Below are 9,443 nucleotides of genomic sequence, written 5' to 3' on the forward strand. Positions count from 1 at the left end.
GCACTCGAGAGGCTCGGGTTCAATCCCCAGCACTGCAGTGTCCCCGGAGCAGTGGGTGTGGCCCCCACAGGAACAACAGGAAACAAAGACTCCCCTGCACCCTCCCAGTGGCACTGACTCTGGACAGGACAGGTGCGGGAAGGAAGGCAATCTGTAAAGTCGGCATCTGTGGATAGCTTTTTCTTCCATTTCCAAATCTCAGTGGCTCCGTGAACTTTGGCTAAGCATGTTTTGTTCTTGTGGACTAGACTCATTTTGAAAATTAACATATTAGAAAACATCCCTCCGGTACCTAGGCTCAGGTGGCTGATGTTCATTACGATGATGGATGGAAAGTTCGCGGGTAGGTGGCTCCAGGGCCAGGCCACACACGCTGCCTGGTGGGACCTTCTCGAGCTGTGTCCAGGGGCACCACACAGCGCCCTTGGCTTGTAGATGTGCTTGACCAGCCCCCCTCGACTCTGAACAGCTCCGGGCGAGGTGCTCACCCACCTTGACGGGTCAGGAGTGAGGGTTAGGAAGCTCATCGGGAAGCCGCGGGGAGGCCTTGGGGAGGATTTCAGGAGGTTTCCAAAGGCAGAGCGCCACGGCAGGCCTGGGAAGGCGAGACCCTGACCCCACTCCTAGGCAGGATCAGCTTCTCACCAAGGCTCTGCGCCTTCTCAGCAACTAGCAACTAGCCACTAGAAGGAGGGCGCCAGCAGCCCTCATTCCGGGTCCAGCTTCCCCAGCTTGACTTGGGGGCATGGGTGGGCCACACCACAGGTGTTCAAAGCTCCCTCCTGGGCACTCCTCGGGAATCCCACTCTTGTTTACCTCCCCTGTGGGGAAGGCCGGTTCATACACTCCCGTGTATGGCAGAGGCAGCAGAGCCTGGAGAATTCCAGGCCCCTCTTGACCATGTGCTGAGTGGGAGGGGAGGGGACACCTCATCCATATGCCTCCTTCACAGCTCTGCACGCATTGCCAGGTGAGGTGGCACTGTGGTCAAAACACTCTGGTCTTGGCCCACCCTAGACTTCGAACAGCAAAATATCTGGACAGGGTATTCTGCTCTTTCCTAAAGCACGGGGTACGGCTGACTGGCCCGATCCTTGGCAGCCTTTCCTGTTTCACATTCTGTGATGCCCCAAAAGATTCAATGGCGTTGCAGAGGGAGGGTACAGATAAAAGAAGAAACATACCCATCAGGTTTGAGTCCTTCAAACGTGGGACAGTCGGCAGGGCCTCTAGTGCTGCTTCAGGGACTATAAAAATGTTGTGCTTTGAGACTTCCTGATCCTGTTGCAAGGAGGAGCATTCAGAACGCAGCTGACCAGGTTCAATCCCAACATCCCATATGGTCCCCTGAGCACTGCCAGGAGTGAGAGCCAAGAGTAATCCCTAAGCATTGCTGGGTGTGTTGTCCCCCTGCCCTGCCAATAAACCAGCCCCCAAAGAGCCACAAACAAAACTAATAACAATAGTGAAAAACACCCCCAAACAACACAACCAAAATAACTGCTGAAATAGGGCCCCTGTGCAGCTGGAGACTTCATTTTAGCACAGATCTGGACCTCTGCTGTCATGGAGCATCTCTAGCTCTTAGATGTGACAAGAATGAGCTGCTCAGCCTCTGCTTGCAGAGAACAGGGACATACCTCTTTTCCCCAGCGGGAACAGTGTTAGCAGACAAGCATTAGAAAGTAAAACTGAAACAGGACTCTGAGGGCTTTGTTGTTGTTTTCTTAACTCAATATTTTTTTCTTTTTGGGTCACACCCGGCGATGCACAGGGGTTACTCCTGGCTCATGCACTCAGGAATCACCCCTGGTGGTGCTCTGGGGACCATATGGGATGCTGGGAATCGAACCCGGGTTGCCCGCTTGCAAGGCAAACGCCCTACCCGTTGTGCTACCACTCTAGCCCCAAACTCAATTAATTTTTTTAAAATTGAATCACCATGAGATTCACAGTTAGAGTTTTTGTGATTGGGTTTCAGTCATATAATGTTTCAACACCCGCCCCTTCACCATATAGCCAGCGAGGCCCTATGCCTCCAGCATCACTGGGCCTGAGCACAGGAAGCCACTGGGGAGCAGCCCTGAGCTCCACGCAAAGCAGATTGAACTGTTTTCTCAGGCCTTTTTAATCTATTTTTACAACCCGTTAAGGAAAACCTCTATACTTTTTTAGTTTTATAGATGAGAAAACTACCGTGCTGAGAAGATACTATTAGCCCTACTTAAGCCTCCGCTCGAATTCATCTTTTCAATTTCATCTTTTCTGATCACCTTCCCTAAACTAGCACCTATGTGACCTCAGATGAGCACTCTTTTCTCTATTTTCCACTAAGGAGACATGAGTCCATTGGCTGATGATCTGCACCGAGTATGCCTGAAATTTGGCATACTGTTTTCGATAAATGTATGTTGAATGTAAAAGTTATTTGCCTGAACTCAGAGCAGGATTTGGACTCATCCCCAGATTTTCAGATTCAGAAAATCTATTGCAGATTCTATTTCATTCCAGATACTAAAGAAAATCCCTCTCTTCCAGGAAACTAATTTTCAGTTCCATATTTTGCTTTCTCTTGGACCTCTGTTTTTTTTTTCCATCACTCTAATCCAAGCATAAATTAGAGTAAAGGATAGCTATTGTAATCAGAATTTTATTAATTCTCAAAAGTCTTTTTAAAAAAAAAAAAAGCAGGGGCTAGAGCGATAATACAGCGGGTAGGGCATCTGCTTTGTACTCAGCCAGCCCAGGTTCGATTCCCAGCATCCCATATGGTCCACCAAGCACCCCCAGGAGTAATTTCTGAGTGCAGAGCCAGGAGTAACCCCTGTGCATCGCCAGGTGTGACTTAAAAAGCATAAATAAAATAAAGAGTAAACTGGAGCCAGAGGACAAGCTCAACCGGCTAAGCAGGAGACCTGGAACTATGTGGCGCCACCTGGTTCTCCAAGCATTGCTGGGAGCAACACCAAGTCTGCAGTAGTCCCTGAGGACTCCTGGGTATGGCAACCAAATCAAAATAAATGTATAAATAAATTCAATTAAACCACAAACTAGAGGCCAGGGAGATACAGTATCACCAGACGTGGCCCTGGGACTTCCAGAACCACTGGGCCCGAGCAGCATTGTATCGCTGGATTTAGCATTGAACTGTCTGGCCTGTTTGGCAAAGTATCTCCAGAAGTAATCCCTGGGGCTCAGCATTGCTTAGAAGAAAGTAAACCATCACTCCCACTTTCTATGGGTTGTAAAGTAGAAAATGACAAAAAACAATGCCCCAGAAGTCTATAAAATTCAAACAAATGACAAAGAAAAACTAAACACCCTTGTCCATGAAGATGTCTGTCTTCTTTCTTTGTATCCCTGGTAGACTCTGGTGTTGACAAGTGAACTCAAATATTCATTACTTACATGACTTAGACCACATCCTGTCCTTCCACTTAGCACCAAGCATCTAATAGCGTCAAATTATTCTCTACATTCCCTACTAGATATTGATGCGTGTGTGTGTGTTTGTGTGTGTGTGTGTGTGTGTGTGTGTTGTCTCAGAACTTCCTGAATACAGATCATAAAATCAGGTAAGACTTTGCTAGAGTTCAGTTCTACCAATTCATACTCTTCCTACTCCTGAGTTTCAAGAGATAAATAAAGCCATAAACCCACCATTAAGTTGTCCATCTAGGTGGAGACCACACTTACATATTCTGATGACATTCTCCTATAACTAAAGCACATGTGTGGCCGATGAGAATCTTACATAGTTTAAAGGTTAATTCTTCTAACAGTCTCAGAGCTTCTCTTCAATTGTAAATCTGAATAGGAAACTTATTACAGAAAATGACTCCTTGGGTACACAGACTTATAACCTCATTAAGAATGTTGCAAGAAGGAAAAGGGCAGATAGAATCAAAGGAGCAAATAGAACAACTAGAGATGGCCCATCCCACTTGCTTTATTACTTTTAATAATGTATTTGAATGATCATTTCTTGATGAGCAAAGTGGGATATGGGAAGGAGAATATTCTGCCATGTGCAGCTGACATTTCTACGAGGCCACACCAACAAGAGAAACACTATTTTCATAAAACTCATTCAGTAGCAAAATGTGGAAAATTCAGCAAAGATAATTGAGTTCAACAATCCTGAGTGTGAATCCTTATTCTAGGCAGTAAATGTTAAATCTTAACTCATTTTACATCACTGTGCCACAATTTAGCAATTTATAGAAGAAGGATGCTAGTGTTGTCCTAGAGTGTGATTAAATTAACTGGATAATATGTACAAGGTTATTAAAGCATAGTGCCTGGTACAAGGTAAGGACTCAGCAAATGCATAAGGCTACATTGCTGTAATAAAAAGATTGGCCCAAACAATTTCCCCTCACTTATCAGTCCCACATGGGTGGATATGCTGTTTATGGTGAGATCACCCGGGGACCCAGATTGTTTCATCTACCATTCTTTGGATTACAGACGTTGCTATAGTTATAGCCATTATCCATTAGTGGGAAAGGAAAAGAGGGGGTTCCAAGCAAGCAACAAAGTCTTTCTTTTTTGTTTGTTTTTGGCCAACTCCTAGCTTCACTCAGGGCTTACTGTTGTCTCTGAACTCAAGGATCACTCCTGGTGGACTTGGAGAACCACACAGGGTGCTGAGGATTGAACCCAGGTCAGCTGCAACAAGGCAAGCACTGTACTCACTGTGCTATCTCTCCAGGCAGCAAGCAAGCAATAATTTTTTATGATGATACTGAACTTTCACACATCATTTTCACTCACACCCCAACCTCCTGGCAAAACTTGGTCATCTATAGGTTACATTTTGTTGCAAGGGACTCTGAGATACGAAGCTAGAAAGTCAGTGGTCAGGCATAACTCAAGTGTTCTCTTACTAAAAGGCAGAGGATTAGCAGTTTCTGCCATGGTATGTTTACATTATGAGAGCAAACAGATTATAAAGGATGTTTTAGTGAATTTTTCATAATAAGGGTACTGCCACTATAGACCCCAGTGGTGATTAAATTCAGCAACGAGTTCAATTTTAGGGCTAACATATTCATACATGTATTCACTTGTGCAATTCTGATTTCATAAACCTAAGAACTTTAATCTGAAGATCCAGCCTAAGCCTGGTTTCTGAGCCACTTGTGACTAAGACAAAGAAGCACCAGCAGCAGGTGGAGCCTGAAAACTATCATGGTTTGAGGGGACGCTAAGATCTGAGCCTTCCCTGAAACCCTTGTAAAATATATTTTCTATTGAATTTCTTATAAGATTTCTACTTACTCTAGATTTAGCATCTAGATATAGCTAGGACCCTTCCCTGGTTCTTTTAGTACTCTCCACTAGCAAGGTCTGTTTCGGAAGAGGAGAGAAGGCATATCCAGAAGTGCCCAAGGACCACACATGTTGCTATATTCAGAGATCACACCTGGTTGTGCTCAGGTACCACATATGGTGCCAGGATTTGAACTAAGGCCGCAGTTCCTGCCATATGTAAGGCAAGGGTCTTAATCTTTGTATTATATCTCTGGCCCCTAGAAAAGTCTAATCTCCTCCTATTCCCAGCTGCTACCTAGGATCCAGCCAAACAAATCCAGGGCTTGAAACCAGTCTTTCTACCTGAGTGTTACTATTCCCTGATGCTTTATAGTACTACTTCCTAAAGATAAGACTTACTTGGGTATTAATGGCACCTGTAAGCAAGCTTACTTACCCTTTGGACTTGCCATGGCGGACAGCTATCAGTCTATTGGGACTCTGTGTAACACAGGGTAATAAAGAAGATAGGCAAATCCACAAATCTTATTACTGGTTTCTTTTCCTTGTCTCTGCCACTGAGTTCTCAGCATTTCTTTCAGTTGTACTTGCTTGAATTATGACTAGAGCACACAGGTTTTAGGGTAAAAAGGTCAGACGTTCCTTAAAGACAGAATGTCAGTTCCTTGAGGCAGAACTGAACAAGGCAGTAGTTGTCGGACTGGGGTAAACTTGACCAAATATTAATACATTCCCTGAGAGAAGAAACCATAGGTGCCTTGTTCACCGAGTGCCTTCAGTGCCTTGTACCCAGAACTTGTTAGAAGCTTGCATCTTCTGATTAGGTGAAAGAGGCATTTAGCAGGAATGTGTGCACAAAGACAGAAGGTCGGTTTCAAAAGTCAAGACTCTTAAATACATCAACTTTTTCCTATCTACTCACATCACTAAATCTCACTTTACATCTAAGCCCAAGAGCACTGGCTGCTGCCTTGCAGAACCCTCCATAATTGGCAGCACCCTTGTTTCAGAATGCCTGCTTTCCTGCCAGGAATAGCAGCACTTTGCGGGTGTATAGAACCAGAACTCAGGCTGCTAACCTAGGAAGCTCCCTGCCAGGCAGTCCTGGTCACACATCCCGGCTTCCCGGTTGCAGCTGACCCAAGTAAGGTCAGTGAGAGCCTCTCTGAAGAACTGGGTCTCAGAGAAGGAAGTCAGTTTGGTGGTTGTGGACACTGAAATCTCAGCCAATGTAGACTTGAAGGGGAGTCATTGACAATTATACAAGGTCCCATGCACAGAAACTACCAGTTGTAAGAAAAGGTGGAGAGCGTTGTGGCGTTAGATGAGGTCATCAGACACCATGTGACCACACAGAGCATCTTGGCAGAAAGAAAAGCAACCTGGCAAGCTTTCAGGAGGTGGATTTCCTGACTGTGGGCTCCTTTCCTGTTCTCCTGCACCCCAACAGGCTGGCAGCCCCCTGTGCCCTCCTTGCAGGCAGTGCCTGAATCACAGGTACTGACTCATGTATACACACTCATTTGTAATTGTTTCTTAATCTACTCATTTGAGTGTATGTTCAATACACTCAATACATAGTTTCTCCAGCTATAATTCAGCAAGCAGTGTTCATTTCTAGGCTTTTCTCCTCACTCATCTGTAACTTTGCTATTTACTAAAATGAAAACTCTGATCTCACCACTCACAACCAACCAGTTACTTTTAACCCCTGCGATCAGTTTGTCATTTGACTGTTTATCTCAATGTTGATTGTAAACATTTTTGTTATTGTGGAAGTCTTTTATCCACGCTGTGTTGCAGATACTTCCACCCAGTTCTCAGCTTGATTCTGTTTTCTTTCAGAAATCAAACATTTGAATTTTGCTGAAGTCTGATCTATTGATTTTTTTTCCCTTTGTAGTTTGTGCTTTCTATAACCCACCTAAGAAATTTGAGCTCAATTCAAGGTTTCAAAGATTGTTTTCTTCTAGATGTTTTATAATTCTAGTTTTTAGTTAGGACAATGCTCCATTTTGAGTTAAGTTTTGTCAGGTTACTTCTCATAGGACAATATTTTTATTTCGGCATTTCTTTTTTTTGGTCTGGCCAAGGAGATAACTCAAGTGACATAGCACACACATTGCATGCCCAGACTCTGGATTCAACCCCTGGCACAAAAAGAAAACATATTAAAGAAATAGAATCCTATTTCTATGGCTTTAGTTCCACTGTTACTCAAGGCCTATCAAATAAGACAGAGATAGATCAAGAAAGACTTAAAAATTTTTTTTTCAATTGAGTCACCATGAGATTCATAGTACAAAGTTGTTCATGATGAGGTTTCATCATACAATGATTCAATACCCAACCCTTCACCATTGTCCATTTTCCACCACCAATGACCCAGTTTCTCTCATGCCACCCCCATCCCAAAAAACATTATTGACAACAAGCAGGCAGCCTTCACAGATGAGTTTTGTTTCTGTTTCTGTTGTAATCTACCAAGGCCAAAACACTGGTTCAAGGACCAGAGATCTTAAGTAGCACACAGGAGGCCCAGGTTTGACCCCAAGTCCCACATGGTCACCAGAGATTACCAGCTGTGACCTAGAGGCCCCTGAGCACTGCTGGGGGGATATGATAGTCTTTGACACTGTAAAACCAAGCAGCACTTCATTCTCAGGCCCTAGCACCAAAACACCTGCCCAGGAGGCCGCATTCCACAGGGAATACACCCCACAAGCCCTGAGCACAGCGTGTGAGGCCCAAGAAACAGGAACAAACAAAAACAAGAACAACCCCCTTTCAAATCCATTTAAAACAGTTGGGTTGCTTTGAGTTTGTCATCTTCCGACTTGCCAGCTGGTTGCCAACAAAGCTCTTTCTCAACCGTAATGGTGACTCATTGGCAAGTAAGTGGCAGTGGAACTAGACCCTTGAAGTTATAATTCCACAGTAGCTACACCAATAATTCTCAAGTGAAAGAAGTTCTGAGGGGTTTTGTTATTTTGATTTGATTTACATAGATTTATTTGTCTGCCAGAGGCTCCATGGCTTAGAAAAAAGGGAATAATGATTGCAAATCAAGATTGAGCAGGTACTCACTGAAGAACTCAATCAGCTGTGAGTGTGATGAGTACTGTGTGTGGAATACTGTGTTTGCTGCCTGGCTATTTCCTTCTCCCTCCTACTGCTAGTCCTCTAATTTAGTAACAGGACTGACGTACCCAAAATAGTTCACAGTAGCCTCGCTGTAAAGGGCTGCCAGCTGCCGAGACCCAGTGCTCATCCCCAAGCCTGTTTGATCACCTTAAGAAAAACTTCACTATTTTGAAGTATTTTTCTGAGTTTTTAACTTCCTGCTTATTTGGCCTTTATCATAGCCAAAGAAATGTGACAGGGAAATCAATAAATTGTGACAAGGAATGTGGTATCATGAGAGATCCAGATTCATTTTTGTTATTTAATGTTGATTCATTAATTGACTCATTGAGTTGATTCACATTTACGTGTCTCAAGGGAGAATAATTTTTCTGGTTTCATGGAAGATGGTTTCCCAACCTTTTCATTCTCACAGTTAGGATACAAAGTACCAATCCTCCTGAGTAGAATTTTTTTTTTCTCTGTGAAAATGTGCTTAGAAAATTACTTTGCTTTCTTTCAAGATGTTTGTAAGATAGAGTGATGGTGTATTATTGAAAAAATACCTTCTGGCAATCTAATTAAATCAGAATTTCCATTTTATGGCTTAGATCTATATAATATTAGAATACAATTGTTTTAGTTTAATATTAACTTGAACTGTGCTGAGAAAATAAATCTTTTTTTTTCCTACTAAAAGAACCTGCTTAATTTATTCTCTAAATTGTGGACAGCTAACTGTAATTACCAGTGTCTTTACATGTCCCTTGAAAGCACATTTTCAGGCAGCAAATCTCAAAAGTCAAAGCTAATGTTTTGACTAACTTAAAATAAAATAATGGGAGACACAAAATGAAGAATAGCTCAAAATGCTCTCCCTGATAAATTTGGGAAGATGCTAAACTACAACAAAAAGAAAAATACCTATAATGATTCAAACTTTTTTTTTTCTTTTTTGGGTCACACCCAGTTATGCTCAAGGGTCGCTCCTGGCTCTGCACTCAGGAATTACTCCTGGCAGTGCTTAGGGGACCATATGGGAT

The sequence above is a fragment of the Sorex araneus genome, chromosome 10 (assembly GCF_027595985.1).
Source record: "Sorex araneus isolate mSorAra2 chromosome 10, mSorAra2.pri, whole genome shotgun sequence".
Lineage (NCBI taxonomy): Eukaryota > Metazoa > Chordata > Mammalia > Eulipotyphla > Soricidae > Sorex > Sorex araneus.